General features: G+C 42.1%; 1 pseudogene; it reads right to left on the minus strand.

The window, feature by feature from the left end:
- Positions 1 to 20,576: 20,576 nt before the first annotated feature.
- LOC142870787 (uncharacterized) lies at positions 20,577 to 20,632 on the minus strand (annotated as a pseudogene).
- Positions 20,633 to 22,477: the final 1,845 nt, after the last annotated feature.

A 22,477-nucleotide genomic window follows, 5' to 3' on the forward strand; every position in this document is an offset into this window, starting at 1 on the left:
ATCCAGCAAGTGGTGAGTGCTAAACATTTTCCTGATCAAGCACGCTCCACCCCCAAGAAACTGCTGAGGGAAGTGGTGATGGCAACAGTGGATCAGCATTTCCTAGGACTGCCCAGGTAGCTGGGTTACAGGGGTGACAACATGCAGCAGGCCCAGCAAGCATCACAGAGAGTGGGCATCTGTCAGATTCTGAGAACCTAACGAAAAGAAGGGACTTCCTACAAGTCCATGTCCTTTATATTTGACTCTTAAGAGATGTGACCTATGTTATACTCCAAACTGGCGAAGTGGGAAGCGGACTATTTCCATCTACTTTTCTTATTAAGATTATTATTTTTTATTATTAAAATTGTTGTATTTTAGGGCCAGGCGCAGTGGCTCATGCCTGTAATCCTAGCACTCTGGGAGGCCAAGGAGGGAGGATCGCTCGAAGTCAGGAGTTCGAGACCTGCCTGAGCAAAAGCGAGACCCCATCTCTACTATAAATAGAAAGAAATTAATTGGCAAACTAAAAATATATAGAAAAAATTAGCTGGGCATGTTGGTACATGCCTGTAGTCCCAGCTGCTCAGGAAGCTGAGGCAGGAGGACCGCTTGGGCCCAGGAGTTTGAGGTTGCTGTGAGCTAGGCTGATGCCACAGCACCCTAGCCTGGGCAACACAGTGAGACTCTGTCTCAAAAAAAAAAAAAAAAAATTGTTGTATTTTAATTAAGTACCCACAGAATACCATTTGCAATGATACAGTATTGAATATCTTTGTAATTAACAATATCAAGCTAGATAAATAGGCTTCCTTCACATTTAAAAAAACTTTTTATTTTAAAATTATTAAAGATTCACAGGAAGTTGCAAAAATAGTACAGAGAGGTCTCATGTACCCTTTACTCCCTTTACCTCATGGTAACATCTTACATGACTATATTTGTATTTTCCAAATTTTCTATAATGTATTACTCTAAAAATTAGGGGGGAGTCTTTTTCCAGTTCTTGAAAGCATTTTTTTTAACCTTTTGTTTTGAATTAGGTTTTACCCCATGCTATCTGTATTCCATCTAATCCTAACTCTTATGCATATCCGCAGACGTGATATTCAAAATATTTAAAGATAGCAGAAAACTGGTTCTGCTTTCGGAACATCCAATTAGAATAAAGGCTGGTCTTAAGAACTCCCAAGGGCCAGGCTTGGTGGCTCACACCCATGATGGAATCCTAGCTCTCTGGGAGGAGGAGGTGGCAGAATTTCTTGAGGTCAGGAGTTTAAGCCCAGCCTGAGCAAGAGCAAGACCATCTCTACTAAAAATAGAAAAAATTAGCTGGGCGACTAAAAATAGAAACAAGAAATTAACCAGGTGTGATGGTGCATGTCTATAGTCCCAGCTACTTAGGAGGCTGAAGCAGGAGAATCGCTTGAGCCCAGGAGTTTGAGGTTGTGAGCTGAGCTAGGCTGATGCCATGGCACTCTAGCTTGGGCAATAGAGTGAGATTCTGTCTCAAAAAAAGGCACTCCCAAGAACTAAACAGAGCACAGAGCTGCGGACACTCATGCATTAATGCATTAATTCTTCAGTTTCTGGATCATGGGTATATCTGGGAGAGGGAGGCCGAGGAAGTGACTACTGATCAACAGTATGGAAATATTTCAGTATTTTAGACCACCATGCAGCTGTCCTCAAGAGCACAGCTCACAGCCCACATTTTCTTGTAATGCACTCATCACATTGATTTGGGTTCACTGGGTTATTCTTATTTGCCCCCCAAATATTATTATTAGCTCTTTGAAAGCAAAGGTGTTTGCTGAATCTGTGAAACTCTAGAGCCCAGCATAGTACCTAACTCAATATGGGACAAATTACCAATACATAAATGAAACTTAAGTTCTAGTGGTGGGCCTGTCCTTGTACTAGCCATATGACCTTAGGCAGGTAACACACCCTCTTCTGTAAAACAAGATTAGTAAAAACATTTGGTCCTTTCAAATTCTATAAAGCTTCATAAGGAGTTTGCAAGAACTTCAAGATATGCAATAATAAGGAAAGATTAGGGATAAAATAAGAAAATTACATTTTGGCAAATATCCAAATGTCTATTATATGCAGAATTCATAATTTTTAAAAGTCTGGTGAGAAAAGAAAAATAATTATACAGTCTTGTTTATGAAGAAATTAGTCTGGTGAAAACCATCTAGAAATTAGTCTAGTGTATATCATGATACAAGAGAGAATGAAATGAGTGCTGTAACAGGTAAACAAATAAGGCATTTCAGGAATGCAGAGAAGGAGTGATGTATTTTTTCTTTCTTTCTTTCTTTTTTTTTTTTTTTGAGACAGGGTTTTGGAAGCTGTCTTGCCCAACTCTGTTATCTGGGCTAGAGTGTAGTGGTCATAGCTCACTGCAACCTCAAACTCTTGGACTCAAATGATCCTCCCACATCAGCCTCCTGAGTAGCTAGGACTACAGGATCACGCCAGCATGCCTGGCTAATTTTTTTATTTTTGTAGAGACAAGGTCTTGATATGTTGCTCAGTTTGGTCTCTAACTCTTGGCCTCAAGCAATCCTCCTGCCTCAGCCTCCCAGAGTGCTGGGTTTACAGGCATGAATCATCACACTTGACAAATAATTCTTTTTTTTTTTTAATTTCAGCATATTATGGGGTACAAATGTTTAGGTTACATCTATTGCCCTTGCTCCACCCAAGTCAGAGCTTCAAGCATGTTCATCCCCCAGACAGTACACACCACATTCATTATGTGTGTATATACCCATACCCTCCTTCCCCCTCCCATCTGCCCAACACCCAGTGAATGTTATTACTATATATGCACTAAAGTGGTGATCAGTTAATACCAATTTGATGATGAGTACAGGTGATGCTTAAATAATTATTTCTATTAAGTTTTCGCTGCTATAATTCCTGTATGACTTCTCTCTTCTGATTACACCCAGACTGATATACCTTGGCACAAATCATAACCTATATCCTGTTCTTTTAGTTCTTTACTTCTTTATCAAAAAATATAAATACAATGCATTTTAATGCTTTTTGACATCTGAATTTTCCTGGAGTTTTATCTCCTTCATACTACTCACGTCCCCTCACTAAATCCTTCTTGATACACCCTGTACTGTAGCTTCAGAAATTATGATGCTATTCTATAAACAGACTGGGTTCTTGTACATCCTTGCAGACCCCAGTTCCTCTTCTTAGAGTTTTTCCTTCCTGTAATGTTCTTGAATAATTCCTACGCGTCCTTCAAAACCCAACTCTAAGCTTCTTTGACAGTTATTGATATACTTCTATTTTAGCACTCAGCAGACAGTTTATTTTCTCCAATATACTACAAGATGCTTAAAGACAGGGGCTGTGTCCCCTGTTTATCTTCATGCTCCTAGCTCCCAGAACAGTGCCCAATACATAGTAGGACATCAATAAATGTCAAATGAATTTGTCTACATACAATGCAAGAGATGGAAAAAGTTTCAAAGCCATTATTATTTATAATAATTGGCTGTAATATGGCTCAGCAATTCCTTTCTGACCAAATGATGAAAGTTATGACTACTCAGGGAATTAATCCTGCTCTTGCAATTATCAGCACCTCCAGAATCTGACTTATTCTGATCAGCTTAAAATCAGAACAGAGTCTCAATCTTCTATCCCTGGACCAACAAGCCATGATGCTGTTCCCAGTCTCAAGGTCTTATCTTTATCTAGGGAGACAATATCAAAAACCAGGTATCTTCAGTTAGACTAGAGTGATCTTGGTGATTTAACTGGCTTATTAAACTTCACTTTTCTCACCTATTCCTAACTCACAGAGGATGATTAAAAGAGATAATACGAATAAAGCTTGCATAGTGCCTGACACCAAATGATCATTCAAATATTAGGTGTTATTGACGTTCCTTCGTGCTCAGGTTTAACCACAAATCCAACAACAGTTCCTCCTTGCTCTTTTTCCTGGATTGGACACCGGGATTGGATCAGTCCCAGCATTCCTGGCCGACCTGGAGATCTGGACGCCGGTCTCTACCCATTCTCAGATATACAGTCTGTCCATTTCAGGATTTGGCCATCCCAGTCCATCTCCTTGGAGCCCAGCTCATGCCCCATCTCAGACTCACCTTTGTAAACCCACGACCTTTGTAGGTCATTCAGGTTCCTTCTGTCTCTCTCTCTCCCTTTCCAACTGTTGGCCTGCCCCACCCCACCTTCTCCACCCAATAGCTGACCACCACCCAGCCCACACCACAGTCCCAAAGTGACAAAAAGCAGAAGAAATTGCAGACGTTTTCCTCCCCAAAGTAGAGCTTATCGGAACATTTCTAATCAAAAACAAATCATCCTGGGGATTCATATAATGGATGTGGAAGTGAGTGTGCTGCTAACCGATGTTTGTTTTTCTGTTTTTGTTGCCTGGAGAGGAGGAAACGTTGGCTAGAGCTTCTCTATGCCTCAGAGACTTCGAACTACCCTCCCCTCTTTGGCTTCCTCTGCTGATAACTAACGTTACTAGGTGTGGGTGGGGGAACCTTTCACTTCAACACCGCCTGAAAGAGTTCAAGTCCTGGCCCTGTCATTGATGTCCTACTATGTATTGGGCACTGTTCTGGGAGCTGTGTGAGCACAGGCAAGTTTCTTAACTCCTCTAACCCTCAAGTGTTTCCATCTATAAAGTAAGGATAGTAATAAGAATAGTAGCTACTAAAAGAAATTAGATGATACACAGAAATTGTTCAGCACAGTGCCTGTTGCAGAATAAGCACCCAGTTGAGAGTTGGATCTCTCTATCTCTCTTTTTTAACTACAACCCAAATGGTCCAGAAATAATAAAAGAATGAGAGCCAGTGCCGTCAACGTGGGATGTCTTTACAGACCTGCAGAAAAAAGTCTTTCTGGAGGACTATGCAAAGGTGGATTTTGAATAACCACATGAACCTTTCCAGGGATGCTCAGAAGTTCCAGATGCATAAACTTGGACATCTTTCTTTCCCCCAGACATTGCTGCATTTTAAAAAATTTCGGTAAAATTTACATAACATAAAATCTACCATCTTGACCATTTTTATCTTTGGCCATCTTTAGGGCTGTCCACAATCCATATAAAATGATCAGTGCTTACTTAGGACTCCATATATTTCAAGTTATAGGAAATTCATTTGAACAATAAAGGGGTGGGGTTCCTGGCTTATTTTGTTGAAAGTACAGTGGAATCTCACTTTGGGTATGATTTGTTCCAATAGCTCAAGTCATTTCAACCAAGAGCCTATTTCTCTCTATATTTTTTCTCTGCTCTCTGCTCTATTTATTCTCCACAAAGGGGATTCCTGGCAGCTCCAGGCCCTCCACTCTCAGTAATAGACCAGCTCCTACCAACAGGGTCAGACCTCTGGTTGGCCACCCTTCAGGGGAGGAGAGCTCTGTGGTAGTCCCACCAGTGGGAGAGGAAACCCCACCACCCCACCCCCGCAGATGTCTCAATTATCTCCTTGCAGGTAGTTGTCTTAGACTGCACTGTGTATCTGTTTTGGAAAGACCACGGTGACCAGGGCATAGTGACTAGCTTAGGCCGATTGCAGCCCATCCTAGCATTGGAGCTGGGGCCAATCCCACCCAAACTGATAGGGGAAGAGGGGTGCTTCCCTCAAAGCAAAACCTGGGACTATGACTGGGAAAGGAAATGTCCACTATTAATCCAAGTACTTTGTCCTGGTCACCGGCCCCGGGAGTTCCCACCCACCATCCCACATAGAACGATTTCCTGTTTTCTCCTCCTTGTCCATATTCCAGCAGATTCTTTTCCCTCACTAGTATTCTGCCTCATTCTCCACTGATCTTTATATAATGACAAGAAGATGAGACACGGATGATCACTGATCCTTAGAGTTTAAGTTTTCAATTACTCCAGAATGAAAGATCCTTCAATGAACTTGAAAAATAGCTGGAGTTGGCAACCAATCCCCACAAAAGTTGAGTCCCATGTGCTCTGAAATTCAGATTTGAAAATTTCACTGCCTTTAAAAGAAGCAAAGTCAGCTTTAGAATCTAAAGTCTACTTTAGACGTTAGACAAGCAAAGCCTAATCATGGCATATGGTTTTAATCCTTTTGTACACCAGTTTAGTGCCCTGAAAACAGAAAACAGTTTGAATTTTTAACTGAGAATGTGTATATGCTATTACATAAATTAAGCTGGTCTTTTGCTAATTTTTTCAAATCCACAGATTTCTCCAGAACAAGGGACTTTTGTTTTTAACCACTCTGACACACTTTTCTTATGCCCTCTCTTTGAGCTGCAGTGTTTGCTTCGTAAAAGCTTTCTTTCCAAAGAACTAAAAGATATAACAATTAGGAATTTGCAAGAAAAGAATTAAATTATATGTCTGTATTGATTTTTAAAATCCTTATCCATTTAAAATGAAAACAAATGACCATAACCAGTATTTTTTTTTTTTTTTTTTTTTTTTTTTTTTTTTTTTTGAGACAGAGTCTCGCTTTCTTGCCTAGGCTAGAGTGAGTGCCGTGGCGTCAGCCTAGCTCACAGCAACCTCAAACTCCTGGGCTCGAGCGATCCTCCTGCCTCAGCCTCCCGAGTAGCTGGGACTACAGGCATGAGCCACCATGCCCGGCTGATTTTTATATATATTAGTTGGCCAATTAATTTCTTTCTATTTTTTTATGGTAGAGACGGGGTCTCGCTCAGGCTGGTTTTGAACTCCTGACCTTGAGCAATCCGCCCGCCTCGGCCTCCCAGAGTGCTAGGATCATAACCAGTATTGATAAACATCATTTTTAAGAGTGTTCGTTTAGTCTTTTAAAGGCAACTATTCATTTCTGCTGCTTTTTCTCAGTTAACCACACCTGAGGTGGAAGATCTGCTGTTTATACCTGTGGCTGTAACTGAGATATCACTGCTCCCTGGTGACAGCATACTTTAGTTGTAGGTAAAGCATCCAAAAGGAAATAAACAGCATTTCAAGCACTGACTGTGCAAAACCTAAACAGATGATGATATTATTACTTAAATCAGGTGTCCTCAAACTACGGCCCGTGGGCCACATGCAGGTGTTTTTTTTTTTTTTTTTTTTTTTTTTTGAGACAGAGTCTCGCTTTGTTGCCCAGGCTAGAGTAAGTGCACAGCAACCTCAAACTCCTGGGCTCAAGCGATCCTCCTGCCTCAGCCTCCCGAGTAGCTGGGACTACAGGCATGCGCCACCATGCCCAGCTAATTTTTTGTATATATTTTTAGTTGGCCAATTAATTTCTTTCTATTTATAGTAGAGACGGGGTCTCGCTCTTGCTCAGGCTGGTTTCAAACTCCTGACCTCGAGCAATCCGCCCCCCTTGGCCTCCCAGAGACCTAGGACTACAGGCGTGAGCCACCTCGCCCGGCCTGCCCGTTTGTTTTTTTACTTCAAAATAAGGTATGTGCAGTGTGCATAGGAATTTGTTCATAGTTTTTTTTAAACTGTAGTCTGGCCCTCCAACAGTCTGAGGGACAGTGAACTAGCCCCCTGTTTAAAAAGTTTGAGGACCCCTGACTTAAATTCTTGAAGTTTAAGTATCTTGAATCATGTATATATCAGAAATATATGGCATCTTATGCTTTAACATTTTGTTACTTTGTGGGTGACCATTTTCTAGTTAAGTCTAGCCAATCTGATTTCAGTGTTTTGACCATTAAAGGGTCAGATCTTATTTGAAGCCATATAGTATATATATATATATATATATACACACACACACTCATACATACACACATGATATGTAATACATATGTCATAGATATACATATACTCTCTTTTATTTTTTTTCCTCTCATATAATAGCTGAGTTAAAATTTTTATTCCAGGCCGGGCGTGGTGGCTCACGCCTGTAATCCTAGCACTCTGGGAGGCCGAGGCAGGTGGATTGCTCGAGGTCAGGAGTTCGAAACCAGCCTGAGCAAGAGCGAGACCCCGTCTCTACTATAAATAGAAAGAAATTAATTGGCCAACTAATACATATAGAAAAAATTAGCCGGGCATGGTGGCCCATGCCTGTAGTCCCAGCTACTTGGGAGGCTGAGGCAGCAGGATCGCTTGAGCCCAGGAGTTTGAGGTTGCTGTGAGCTAGGCTGACGCTGTGGCACTCATTCTAGCCTGGGCAACAAAGTGAGACTCTGTCTCAAAAAAAAAAATTTTTTTATTCCAGCATCCGTTTCCTACTGAAGTTGACAAATGAAGAAATATATGTTTCTTTTACTTTTAAAAATTTAACTTTAGGCCGGGTGAGGTGGCTTACGCCTGTAATCCTAGCTCTCTGGGAGGCCTAGGCAGGCAGATTGCTTGAGGTCAGGAGTTCGAAACCAGCCTGAGCAAGAGCGAGACCCCGCCTCTACTATAAATAGAAAGAAATTAATTGGCCAACTAATACATATAGAAAAAATTAGCCGGGCATGGTAGCGCATGCCTGTAGTCCCAGCTACTCGGGAGGCTGAGGCAGAAGGATTGCTTGAGCCCAGGAGTTTGAGGTTGCTGTGAGCTAGGCTGACACCAGGGCACTCACTCTAGCCTAGGCAACAAAGTGAGACTCTGTCTCAAACAAACAAACAAAAAAAATTTAACTTTAAAAAAATAGATTTATTGGCCGGGTGCGGTGGCTCACGTCTGTAATCGTAGCACTCTGGAAGGCCGAGACTGGCGGATTGCTCGAGGTCAGGAGTTTGAAATCAGCCTGAGCAGGAGCGAGACCCCATCTCTACTATAAATAGAAAGAAATTAATTGGCCAACTAATATATATAGAAAAAATTAGCCAGGCATGGTGGCGCATGCCTGTAGTCCCAGCTACTCGAGAGGCTGAGGCAGGAGGATTGCTTGAGCCCAGGAGATTGAGGATGCTGTGAGGTAGGCTGATGCTACGGCACTCACTGTAGTCTGGGCAACAAAGCGAGACTCTGTCTAAAAAAAAAATAGATTTCTTGACATATAAATGATTTACAATAAACCACACATATTTAAATTTTTTTTCATTTATTTTTTATTTGTATTATTCATGGGGTGCACATGCAATTCTGCTGCATCGCTATATTGCACTGTGGTACGGTCGGGGCCTTCAGTGCATACGTCACTGGAGCAACACACATTGTACCCACCCCCTCCTCCCCTCTAAGTCTCCATTGTCCATCCTTCCACACTCTGCTTCCACGTGTGCACGTTATGTAGCTCCCACTTATAAGCAAAAACATACGGTATTTGTCTTTCTGTGCACACGTGGGAAGTGTTTAAATTTGTAAGTTCTGACCCATGAAACCATCACCGACAACCAAGATAGTGAATATATCCTTTGCCCTCAAAAGTTTCCTCATGCCCCTTTTGTAATAGCCCCCATTCCTCCTGCCCCTTTTCCAAGCAATCACTGATCTGTTTCTGTCACTATAGGCAGAAAGTTTCATACAAATGGAATCATACAGTATGTACTTTTATACGTCTGCCTTCATTCACTCAGCATCATTATTTTGAGAGTTAACCATGTTGTCACATGTATCAATAGTTTGTTCCTTTTTATTGCTGAGAAATAAGGAATACAGAGGGGGTTTGGTTTTTTGTTTCCTGGGGGGTTTTGTGAGACAGGGTCTTGCTCTGTATCCTAGGCCAGAGTACAGTGATGTTATCATAGCTCACTGCAACCTCAAACTCCAGGGCTCCAGCGATCCTCCTGCATCAGCCTCCCAAGTAGCTGGGACTACAGGTGCGCACCACCATGTCCCGCTAATTTTTACATTTTTTTGTAGGGATGGGGTCTTTCTCTTTCTTGGGCTGGTCTCAAACTCCTGGGCTCAAGCCGTCCTCCTGCCTTGGTCTCCCAGAGTGCTGGGATTACAGGGTGAGCCACTCTGCCTGGCCTAGGAATATAGAGTTTTAATAGCTGATTAAAATTCATGAAATGGAAGTTCGTTAATTCTATTTAAACTTTTACTTGCATACAATAACAGGGGCCATTTTTGTCAGAGGTGTGTGAAATTCATTAAATATGAGGCCTTATAATCCTGCTGCTACTGTTGGCATACCAGCTTTACCCGTGACTTTGTCTCTAGCAGTTCAATTAAGTTGTATTAATATTACAAACTGCACTGTTTTAGGAGAAGGCTTGACATTGATTTGATTGTAGAAACGTAGAATTTTATGACTAATGGGAGCTTTGGAGATTATCCTGTCCTCCTCTTCATTTTACAGATGAGGGGGTGGAATTCCATGGAGATGAAGGGGTCTGTCCAAGGTCACATGGAACAGGTTTCTTTGAACCATGTTATGGAGGGAGTGTGGGGTACAGTGGAGGATGTGGTGAGTTCTCTCCTTTGCTGCCTTGGTCTCCTCTCATTGTACCTGGCTGCAGACCTCTGAGCCTCAGTTTTATCCTCCTCTGGTCCCTCGCCAGTGGTTCACCCCACCAATGTCTCACCGGCTTCGGGGACAGGGTAGATGACCTTACTCCACCACAGCAAGTTGATGGCAGCCCCTCGATCTATGCTTGAGAGCAGCTCAGAAACCGAAAGTTCACGACTGCCTCTGCCTAACTCAGCTGAGCTTCTAAATTTAACGAACGTGACTGCTCTCCTAGTTGCTTTAGAACAGCCATCAAGATGTCTTTGTCCCAAATGGATAGTAAGGCAAAAGACCCTTGCTGAAGCCTAGGATGGGAAAACGGGGACCCACATTTAAACACTTCGTTCTCTTCCTTTTATTATTATTTTTTTTCTTTTTGAGACAGAGTTTTGGTATCTTGCCCCAGCTAGAGTGCTGTGGCGTCATCATAGCTCACTGCAATCTCAAACTCCTGGGCTCAAGTGATCCTCCTGCCTCAGCCTCTCAAGTAGCTGGGACTACAGGCACATGACACCACCCCCAGCTAATTTTTTCTATTTTTAGCTTTTTAAAAATTTTTAGTAGAGATGGGGTCTCACTCTTGCTCAGGCTGGTCTCAAACTCCTGACCTCAAGCAATCCTCCCACCTTGGCTTCCCAAAGTGCTAGGATTATAGGCGTGAGCCACTGCGCCCAGCCTCACTTCCTTTTCTTTATCCTTCTTCCCTCAATACTGCTGGGGCCAAGTAGGGGCAGCCTCTTCTCCCTTCTTCTTCCTATATGGAACTCTACCGCTCACTAGCCTGGACCTTGACAAATACAGATGGAGGTAAAGCAAGCTAGGCAATCCTCTCTTAATGGTCTGACTTGCAAAGCTACAGCGGTGCAGAAAGATCCTATTTTTGAGTGCCAGAAGCTGGATTTCCTCTTTGCACTCCTCTGTAACACTTTTAATCTCCCTAGGCAGAAGGATGCCTCAGGAAGACTAAGGTGAAAGTCATGTGCTCTGACAAGCTAAATATAAAAGCACATTAATAATTTTCAAACTACCGGTATCACCTGCATTTCCTTGCTATCAAAATGTCCTCATTAATAACCACCTACTCAAATTTACAATAAAATTACAGCTGCCTGAGAACCAAAGACCCTTCCACAATCTATCCTCCGTCCACTACAATGGTGGTAAAAGCTAACATTTATGAAAATTTACTATATGCTATGTGGATTATCTCATTTAATTCTCCTAGCAACCTTATGTTGTAAGTACTATTATTATACCCATTTTACTGATAAAGAAAGGCTTTATCAGTAAAGGCTTAGAGAGGTGACCTGCTCAAGGTCACATATCTAGTAAGTGACAGAGCCAGGAATCTAAAGCTTGGTTTTTAGCTTCTAGTTGCTTCCTAGTTTTTTTACCTACTAGTATTCACTGCTTCCCTTTCGATCATTATATTCAACCTACCTGGGGCTGGAGGGAGGCAGGTTTTACAGGATCTTTCCTACCAACTGAAATTAATTGAAGTGTGCAATGAAATATGAGTAGCTCTGTTTATGGCAAAATTACAGTTGGCTAATTTATTTTATTTTTGTTTATTTATTTATTTTTGAGACAGAGTCTCGCTTTGTTGCCCAGGATAGAGTGAGTGCTGTGGTGTCAGCCTAGCTCACAGCAACCTCAAACTCCTGGGCTCAAGTGATCCTCCTGCCTCAGCCTGCTGAGTAGCTGGGACTATAGGCATGCGCCACCATGCCCGGCTAATTTTTTCCGTATGCATTAGTTGGCCAATTAATTTCTTTCTCTTTATAGCAGAGAGGAGGTCACGCTCTTGCTCAGGCTGGTTTCAAACTCCTGACCTCGAGCAATCCGCCCACCTAGGCCTCCCAGAGTGCTAGGATTACAGGCGTGAGCCACCGCAACGGGCCCAGTTGGCTAATTTAATAGATTTTATTGCTTCTAGAAACCTTGGCAGTAGTGATAGATTAATTGTCTTAAGTGAAGATACCAGCTTAAAAATAGTCAATGTTGCAATAAGAACAATGCAGTGTACCTTGGCTTTAAATGTTGTAATTCAGTTATAGATTATGTTGCAATTAAGTTATAGATTAATCATTGTCCTAATCTTTATTTTCCCTTTGCCCCAATTTCTTATCTGTATTTTATCCTTTTATATTTAATGATTTTTTTTTTTTTTTTTTTTGAGACAGAGTCTCGCTTTGTTGCCCAGGCTACAGTGAGTGCCGTGGCGTCAGCCTAGCTCACAGCAACCTCAAACTCCTGGCTCAAGCAATCCTCCTGCCTCAGCCTCCCAAGTAGCTGGGACTACAGGCATTTGCCACCATGCCCGGCTAATTTTTTGTATATATTAGTTGGCCAATTAATTTCTTTCTATTTATAGTAGAGACGGGGTCTCGCTCTTGCTCAGGCTGGTTTCGAACTCCTGACCTCGAGCAATCCGCCCGCCTCGGCCTCCCAGAGAGCTAGGATTACAGGCGTGAGCCACCGCGCCCGGCCATATTTAATGATTTTTAAAAGAAGCTTCTACAAATCCTCTTGGGAATGAAGTGGAAAGAGTTAGTAAATTAATGAATGAATTAATGAATCACTGTATTTAAAAATTTAAATAACTAAGTTTTGTATATCACTTTGTAGTTTTGTACACATTCCTTTCCATTACCTCTAAATTTTCAGAAATCAGTTCACGATCTGTCCCAATGTATTCAATGGATAAATATTTTTGGAACTTTAGAAAAAGGGATGGTACAAAGAGCTTGTCCTCAAAGGGCTTACAATGTACTGGATAGTGGCAAGTCTATTGAAAGAGCTCAGTGAATGTTTGTGGAATAAATCTTACTTCATCTCCACAAAAGAACCTTGCGTGAAAAATTAAGATTGTTTCTGATGTTTAGAAAGACACAAAGAGGCGATATGTCTTATTCATGATGTCTCATGAAAAGGGAAAGGGGGAACAGCCAGGTAAAGGGAAAAAGGGACAGCCAGGTATTCACATCCAGGACGCCCAAAACCCTTGCTCTTTCTACTACACTAACACAAACCACACAAAGCAAGTGGACACTGGTTTTTTTCCATCTAGCACTTTTATGGGTATGCACCGAGGTGCCGAGGGAGGCCACAGGTTAAAGCATACCTTTCCCAGCAGAGGTCTGCATGCCCCTGGGCAGGTGATATTCAGAAATGGGCACATTCCTCGTGCCAAGCCAATTACTGCATAACTATCCATCCTAAAACTTGGCAACTTCAAACAACAATGATTTATTATTTCTCGTGATTCCGGGGGTCGACCAGGCATTCTTCTGCTCCATGTGGCGTTGGCTGGGTTTACTCATGCAGCCACATTCTGCTGGCAGCTGGGCTGAGCTGGAAGGTCTGGGGCCCTGGTAATGACTGTCAGCTGAGGTGCCCCAATTTTTCTCCATGGACCTCCTTCCATGTGGCATTTCATCCTGCAGAGCCTGTCTGCGTGGCCTCTCTCCAGCAATATAGCCTGGACATATTTATGGCACGCCAGCTGGGTTCCAAGACAGCAAAGCAGAGGCTTTTACAGGCCTGGGCTCAGAAGCCCCAGAATAGGAGTACTGGTCAAAGAAACCATCTCAGACTCAAGAGGAAAGGAAATAGACTCCACTTGTTGGTGGGAGGAGCTCACTCAGGAAACGGAAGAACTGTTGGCCACGTTTTGTAGGGAATCTACCCCAGCCTTCCCCAAGACAAGTGTTACATCTGTCCTCCTAGAATCACAGGTGTTGAGAACCATGCACACCCAGAGCCACTAGGGCCACCTTTGCTGCCAAGTGGACAAAGCCTGCTTGAGAACAAAGCCATCCCAGGGGAAAGCAGAGCCAAGGTGGAGAAGACATGGTGAAACTCAGTTTTCCACTCAGGTGGAACAGAGAGGTGGCATAGCTAGTGGTTAAGAGTATAAGATTTAAAGTTATACCACCACCCTTAGTCTTAATCCTGGCTCTATTGCTTATTAGCCATGTGACTTTGGGAAAGTTACTTAAGATCTCCAAGCCTCAGATCTATCATCGGTACATGGGGATGGTGATAGTACCCGCCTCCATGGGATTGTTGTGAGAATTAAATGTGATAACATTTGGAATGAGCTCAGCGAAGAGCTGGGCACAGGCTAAACTCTCCATAAATGACTATAGCATATATAGGGATGGACTTAGACTCTCTCCCCCACAGACATTCTCCTTCCTGTGCTGAACCTTGAAGGTCCCAAGTGAGGTTGGATTGGAAACCATTTAACATATAGCAAAAGATCTTATACGTCAACAGTCAAAATTAACACATTCTTGTTTGCACTTTAAATGTATGAAGCCACAAATAACCAATGCCTGACTTTAACTGTGGGAGAAGAAGAGTCAGTAGATTTCATGCCATTCTTAGGAACTGTAGTCCTGTGCCAGACAGCAGACTGAAGAACAACACTGCCATTGCCACAGGCAGCAGAGTGGCAGCCTTTGCACTTATCACATTTTATTTATTCCCGTAAAGCTGAATCTGGATTGCACACACTTGCTTCTTAGAGATAGTACAGATACAGGTTCAGGTCGCCTTGATAGGCTAAAGGTCACTTTTACTTTATCACATATTTATGACATAGAATACTTTCATCTTTTATGCATGATTTATTTACACCTCTTTTTTCCCCTCCAAGATAGAGTTTCTTTTTTTCATCTTTTCTTTTTTATTTCTTATTCTTTCTTTTATTCTTTTTTTTTTTTTCTCTCTCTCTTGTCTTAGCTTCTAGATGCTTGTAAAAGATAGAGTTTCAATCTGTCCACTGGGCTAGAGCTCAGAGGAGTCATCATAGCTCCCTGCAGCCTGAACCTTCTGGGCTCAAGCAATCCTCCTGCCTCGGCCTCCCGACATGCCAGGATTACAGGGGTGAACCACCACACCTGGCCTTATTTACACCTTTTGTGCATCTCTGTCAATTTGTCAAGTGACTACTGTCTCCTCTGTTCTCTACTGGGATCATAGTGCAATTCTGTGTCTGTACCTGGTGGATTAGTCTGTGAATCTCAGGGGTCAGCCTTGCAGCATTCTCTCTCTCCCTTTTTTATTGTGGTAAAATATCCATGTCATAAATTTACCACTGGTGACATCTAGTACATTCAGAATGTTGTGCAACCATCACCTCTACCTAGTTCCAGAATACATTTTCTCCTGATTACCCTTCTCCTCCTCCTCCTCCTCCTCCTCCTCCTCCTCCTCCTCCTCCTCCTCCTCCTTCTCCTCCTCCTCCTTCTCTTTCTCTTTCTTTACCAAGTGTTAGAGCCAGCTTCTTCAGTTACCTAGGTTTATAGACCTGGCCAGAGAGGGAACTAAAAGAGATTTCCTTGAAGCCCTGTGTCCTGATCGGACTGGTTTGACAAGGCTGAGGGCATCTATTGTGCTGTCAGCAGAGCACACGGTCTTGCTGCCTGGAAACCCACACTGCAGCACGTGTTGTTTGCAAAGGGACTGGCCTGGAAAGCACCAATTGCCTTTTATTAATCAGGTAATAGATATTATCTTTCTTGACACTACTCTGAAATAAGAAAAAAAAGTCTATCTTTGGGAAAATATATTGTTGCTTTTAGATGACTGACAATATTCATAGAACCATGCTATAATTATTATTATTATTATTCCCAGAAAACAGTCAACACTCATTAAGTGTTTCATGTATTAGGTACCATGCCATTAATTGATTCCTTAACACGCCTGTGGAGGAGGCCCCTTCATTAGCCCCATCTTACAGATGAGAAAACAAAGGCTCAGAGAACTTAAACAGCTTTTCTAACAGCACACAACTACTATGTTTTAGAACCAGGATTCAAACTCTGGTCTGTTTGACCCTTGAGTCCAAGCTCTTAACTAGTGGCAAACACAATCATTTTTACTCCACGACCATAATGCTACACATAACCGGCGTGCGAGAAATGCAGTCTGAAACTCAAGAGTAAGAAGCATCACCAAAGACGCTACCTGAACGAGCGAACCTGACCCTACAGCACTGCAGGGTAACATCCTAACAGAAATAACGGCAACTCTATCCCGCCTGTTCCCTCCTGGCCCATCACACAGAGCTGACCCACCAACCCACGTAAGAACCTGCTGCAGACCTTGGCCTTCATCTCCAGAATTTGTTTATGTTGCCTCCCTTTTGATACTACCTAGTGAGATCCTTGGTCTCTCATTTTCATCTTCCTGGTACCTTTTCCCTCCTTTTGGCTCTCTTTCTTAGCTCCCCATCCTGGCTCTCTCTGCTATATTCATTTCGACATGCCACTTCAGCTCGAGCCAGCAGTCCTTCTTGAAAATGATCTTAACTCTGACCTTGTAGGAACTGCAGGCAGGAGAGACTCAGGCTTGCTCCCTGCCTCTGCCGCAGGCTTTGCCGTGGACATCCACTGTCAGGACAGCTGTTTACGGAACATTTGAAAAATATCCTTTGGTGTTTATAGAAGAAGACAGAACAGGTACTATTTCCCCTATTTTAAAAAAATGTCATAAACATTTCAATTATACAAAGGAAATAATAGAATAATAGAGAGACATCCATGAACACTGCTGGTACATTTGGTACATTTGCATTTATTTTTCCTTAAAGAAATAAAATGTTACAGATATGATTGAACACATTCTCATCCTATTTCTCAATCTGCTTACTGAGAGAACCCACTGTCTTTAACTTGGTTTGACTCTTCCCATCCAGGTTTTAAAACTACCTATAGGCCGGGCGCTGTGGCTCACGCCTGTAATCCTAGCTCTTGGGAGGCCGAGGCGGGCGGATTGCTCAAGGTCAGGAGTTCAAAACCAGCCTGAGCGAGACCCCGTCTCTACTATAAATAGAAAGAAATTAATTGGCCAACTGATATATATATATAAAAAATTAGCCGGGCATGGTGGCGCATGCCTGTAGTCCCAGCTACTTGGGAGGCTGAGGCAGAAGGATCACTCGAGCCCAGGAGTTTGAGGTTGCTGTGAGCTAGGCTGACGCCACGGCACTCACTCTAGCCCGGGCAACAAAGTGAGACTCTGTCTCAAAAAAAAAAAAAAAAAAGGCCGGGCGCGGTGGCTCACGCCTGTAATCCTAGCTCTTGGGAGGCCGAGGCGGGCGGATTGCTCAAGGTCAGGAGTTCAAAACCAGCCTGAGCAAGAGCGAGACCCCGTCTCTACTATAAATAGAAAGAAATCAATTGGCCAACTGATATATATATAAAAAAATTAGCCGGGCATGGTGGCGCATGCCTGTAGTCCCAGCTACTTGGGAGGCTGAGGCAGAAGGATCACTCGAGCCCAGGAGTTTGAGGTTGCTGTGAGCTAGGCTGACGCCACGGCACTCACTCTAGCCCGGGCAACAAAGTGAGACTCTGTCTCAAAAAAAAAAAAAAAAAAAGGCCGGGCGCGGTGGCTCACGCCTGTAATCCTAGCTCTTGGGAGGCCGAGGCGGGCGGATTGCTCAAGGTCAGGAGTTCAAAACCAGCCTGAGCAAGAGCGAGACCCTGTCTCTACTATAAATAGAAAGAAATCAATTGGCCAACTGATATATATATTAAAAAATTAGCCGGGCATGGTGGCTCATGCCTGTAGTCCCAGCTACTCGGGAGGCTGAGGCAGAAGGATCGCTCGAGCCCAGGAGTTTGAGGTTGCTGTGAGCGAGGCTGACGCCACGGCACTCACTCTAGCCTGGACAACAAAGCGAGACTCTGTCTCAAAAAAAAAAAAAAAAAAAAAAAAAAAAAAAAAAAAAAACTACCTATATCTATTGACCTATTTATCTAAATCCACATGTATCCCACTATTTTGTGTGTTCTCAAAACTTTTTTTTTTTTTTTTTTTTTTGAGACAGAGTCTAACTTTGTTGCACAGGCTAGAGTGAGTGCCGTGGCATCAGCCTAGCTCACAGCAACCTCAATCTCCTGGGCTCAAGCAATCCTACTGCTTCAGTCTCCAGAGTAGCTGGGACTACAGGCATGTGCCACCATGCCTGGCTAATTTATATATATATATATATGTCTATATATTTTAGTTGGCCAATTAATTTCTTTCCATTTTTAGTAGAGACGGTCTCACTCAGGCTGCTTTCGAACTCCTGACCTTCCAGGCACGATGGCTCATGCCTGTAATCCTAGCACTCTGGGAGGCCGAGGCGTGCAGATCACTCAAGGTCAGGAGTTCGAAACCAGCCTAAACAAGAATAAGATCCTGTCTCTACTATAAATAGAAAGAAAATTAATTGGCCAACTAAAAATATATAGAAAAAATTAGCCAGGCATGGTCGCACATGCCTGTAGTCCCAGCTACTGGGGAGGCTGAGGCAGAAGGATTGCTTGAGCCCAGGAGTTTAAGGTTGCTGTCAGCTAGGCTGACGCCATGCCACGGCACTCTAGCCCTGGCAACAAAGTAAGACTCTGTCTCAAAAAATCAAACAAGCAAACAAAAACGTTTATATAAATATTATAAGTACTATAGGTATCATCTTGCAACTTTTTTTTCAAAGTTATGTTTTAAAGATTTATCTATGTTGAAGCATGTACCTAAGTTTGTTAATTTCACCTACTGTATAGGGTGTCTCCGTCTCTCTATGCATATACATACATATATTACATATCTAATCCCCACTGATAGAAATTAACATCATTTTCTGTTTGTAACCATTTTGAAACATACTTTAATGACCAGTTTTGTGCATTTGTTCTTACAGAAATGTGCCAGAATTTTTCTAGAGCAAATTCCTGGAAGTATAATTGCTGGGTCATAGGGCATGTGCAGATCTACAATTTTAGAAGACACTTTCAATTACTCTCTCAGTGGTTGTACCAATTTACCTTCCCATAATTTGAGTTTAAGAACTCCCATTTCCCTTTGTCCTTCACAGCTCCTGGCATTGTCAGATGTTTTGATTTTCATCAATATGATTGCTAAAAAATAATTTGTTGTTGTTTTATCAAGGACAGATTTTTAAATTAATGATTCAATTTCTCCTTTTTTTTTTTTTTTTTGGAGACAGAGTCTTATTCTGTCACCCCAGTTAGAATGCAGTAGCATCATCATAGCTCACTGCAACCTCAAACTCCTGAGTTCAAGCGATCCTCATGCCTTGGCCTCCCCAGTAGCAGGGACTCCAGGTGCGGGCCATGATGCCTGGCTAATTTTTCTGTTTTTAGTAGAGGCAGGGTCTCACTCTTGCTCAGGCTGGCCTTACACTCCTGAGCTTAAGCAATCCTCTTGCCTTGGCCTCCCAGAGTGCTAGGATTACAGGCGTGAGCCACCTCGCCCGGCGATACCTTTTCTTATACCCTTAGTTTTTCTCTCATTACTTTCTGTGCTTATCTTTTTTTTTTTTTTTTTTTTTTGAGACAGAGTCTCGCTTTCTTGCCTAGGCTAGAGTGAGTGCCGTGGCATCAGCCTAGCTCACAGCAACCTCAAACTCCTGGGCTCAAGCAATCCTACTGCCTCAGCCTCCCGTGTTGCTGGGACTACAGGCACGAGCCACCATGCCCGGCTAATTTTTTTTTATATATATATTAGTTGGCCAATTGATTTCTTTCTATTTTTTTATAGTAGAGACGGGGTCTCGCTCAGGCTGGTTTTGAACTCCTGACCTTGAGCAATCCGCCCGCCTCGGCCTCCCAGAGTGCTAGGATTACAAGCGTGAGCCACCACGCCCGGCCTCTGTGCTTATCTTTAGTTTTCTTTTATTTTTTCCCTTTGTTCCCCTGTAGTTCTAACATCATTAGTTGGATGATAAATTAATTTTTAATCTTTCTTTTTTCTAATATGTGCATGTAAAGCTATAAATTTCCCATGTTGGTAGATACATGCAAGTTCAGTACTGTTTATAACTGGTAAATCACTCATCTTATTCTATAATCACCACTTCTCTTTCTAGTGATGCTTTTATTTTGTTAAAATCTATTTTGTGTGATAATAGTGTAACTACATCAGATTTCTTTCAGTTAGTCTAAGAGTAAGTTAGTTTCAGTTAGTTTATTTAGGTAGGTGGTTCTCATCCTTTTGAAGATGATATCACTTGTAAATAGCAAATAGTTTTTTCTCCTTTTTAAAAATCTATCTGAGAATCTCTGCCTTTCAACTGATGAATTTAGTCCTTTTACATTTATTATTATTGTTGATGTGTATTGGATTATTTCTACCTTTTTATTTTAGTTTTTCTTTTTCTTTTCTTTTCTTTTTTTTTTTTTTTTTTGAGGGAGGGGTCTTCTGGTAAGGGCCAGAAAACCTGCTAGACAAATTCTAAAAAAATTTTTTTTAGAATTTTTACTCAGTTCCTGCCTTCTATTGAGTTGACTAAGTTTTCTGTGTTTCTCCTTTTCTCCTCTACTCATTTTAAAGTTATATACTCTTATTTTCCTTCTTATATTGGTTACTCAATAAAGGGTGTGACTATCTTAACAAAGTTTAATCAATGGCTTTATCTTCCTCCTAGACAATAAAAATACCTTAAAATGCTTTAACTACAATCACCTTTCTCACTTCCAAATATTTGTTGTTTAGTATTACAGCTCCACCTAGTTTGTAAACTGCCCTCTTCAATAAAAAAAATGATTATTATTTTTCCCAATTCATAGACAAGAAAACTGAGATTCAGAGAGGTTAAGTGACTTGTCTAAGGTCACACATCTAGCAAGTGGCAAAATCCATCTAGAACCAACCTTCATTTGGAAATGAAGCATCCGGAGACTTGAATTCATTGAGAGATGTTGATCATTTCACCATATGGGTAATTTTTCTATGATCAGATTTATGTCATAAAGAGAGCAATTGGGTGTCCCCAAATATCTCTCAGTGGTAAACTAGATTAGGAGTTTTGCCCTTAGTTTTGACCATACATTGAAAATTGCCTCCTTGTACACCTTATGCTTATGTGTAAGCATGCTTACACAAGCTCATTATTACTATGAAGGTGTACAGGTGATGTGCTGAGAGTGGATTAACGATGTACCATGAAGGAGACCACTCCCACCATCCCTATGTAAGATGGTAGTTACACAAAGAGAGCCATCCTTGAGAGTCTTTTGAAATTTCAGTTTATATGTTTACCCATCTATCCTTCGAGATGGGACGGTTTTATAGCTAAGGTAGGAATTATAATGGCATGAATTTCTAGCGTACTGCTTCTGCCTTCCAGTCATGTTTCTTACTAATAAAGCTGAGATCCCAAGCAAAACAGTTTGTGGATAGCTCACTACCAACTATTGTTATTCTAAGAAAACTAACAAAGCCCTTGGAGGTGAAGAGTATCATAGTGTCATCTCTTCATGAAAGATAGCCCAATTTTCAGTTGGGGAACAAAGAGTGTATTCGAGGATGAAATGCTGGCAAAATAGCTTGCCTAAGTAAGTGTTCCTACAGCAATGATTATTGCCTCATCACTCAAAGGTGAAAGAATAGAGGGCAAATGCCAAAGATTGCATCCACCAAGTAACAAATGAGAGAAAAAAGAAGAATATAGCCGGGCGTGGTGGCTCACGCCTGTAATCCTAGCACTTTGGGAGGCCGAGGCGGGCGGATTGCTCAAGATCAGGAGTTCGAAACCAGCCTGAGCGAGACCCCGTCTCTACCAAAAATAGAAATAAATTAATTGACCAACTAAAAATATATATACAAAAAATTAGCCGGGCATGGTGGCGCATGCCTATAGTCCCAGCTACTCGGGAGGCTGAGGCAGTAGGATCGCTGAGCCCCGGAGATTGAGGTTGCTGTGAGCCAGGCTGACACCACGGCACTCACTCTAGCCTGGGCAACAAAGTGAGACTCTGTCTCAAAAAAAAAAAAAAAAAAAAAAAAAAAAAGAAGAAGAATATAGTTCAAAAGCTAGCATGGACCCACGTGGTCTTCTGTAGACTCTGAATCTGTATTGATTTGGGATTAAACAATCATATTGAGCACTCAGCCCCCTACCCATTTAAAAAATTAATCATGATAAGATTTGATACAGGCCAGGTACGGTGGCTCACGCCTGCAATCCTAGTACTCTGGGAGGCCAAGGTGGGAGAGTCACTTGAGCTCAAGAGTTCAAGACCAGCCTTAGCAAGAGTGAGACCCCCCCCCCCCCCCGTCTTGACTAAAAATAGAAAAAATTAGCCAGATGT

The sequence above is a fragment of the Microcebus murinus genome, chromosome 4 (assembly GCF_040939455.1).
Source record: "Microcebus murinus isolate Inina chromosome 4, M.murinus_Inina_mat1.0, whole genome shotgun sequence".
Lineage (NCBI taxonomy): Eukaryota > Metazoa > Chordata > Mammalia > Primates > Cheirogaleidae > Microcebus > Microcebus murinus.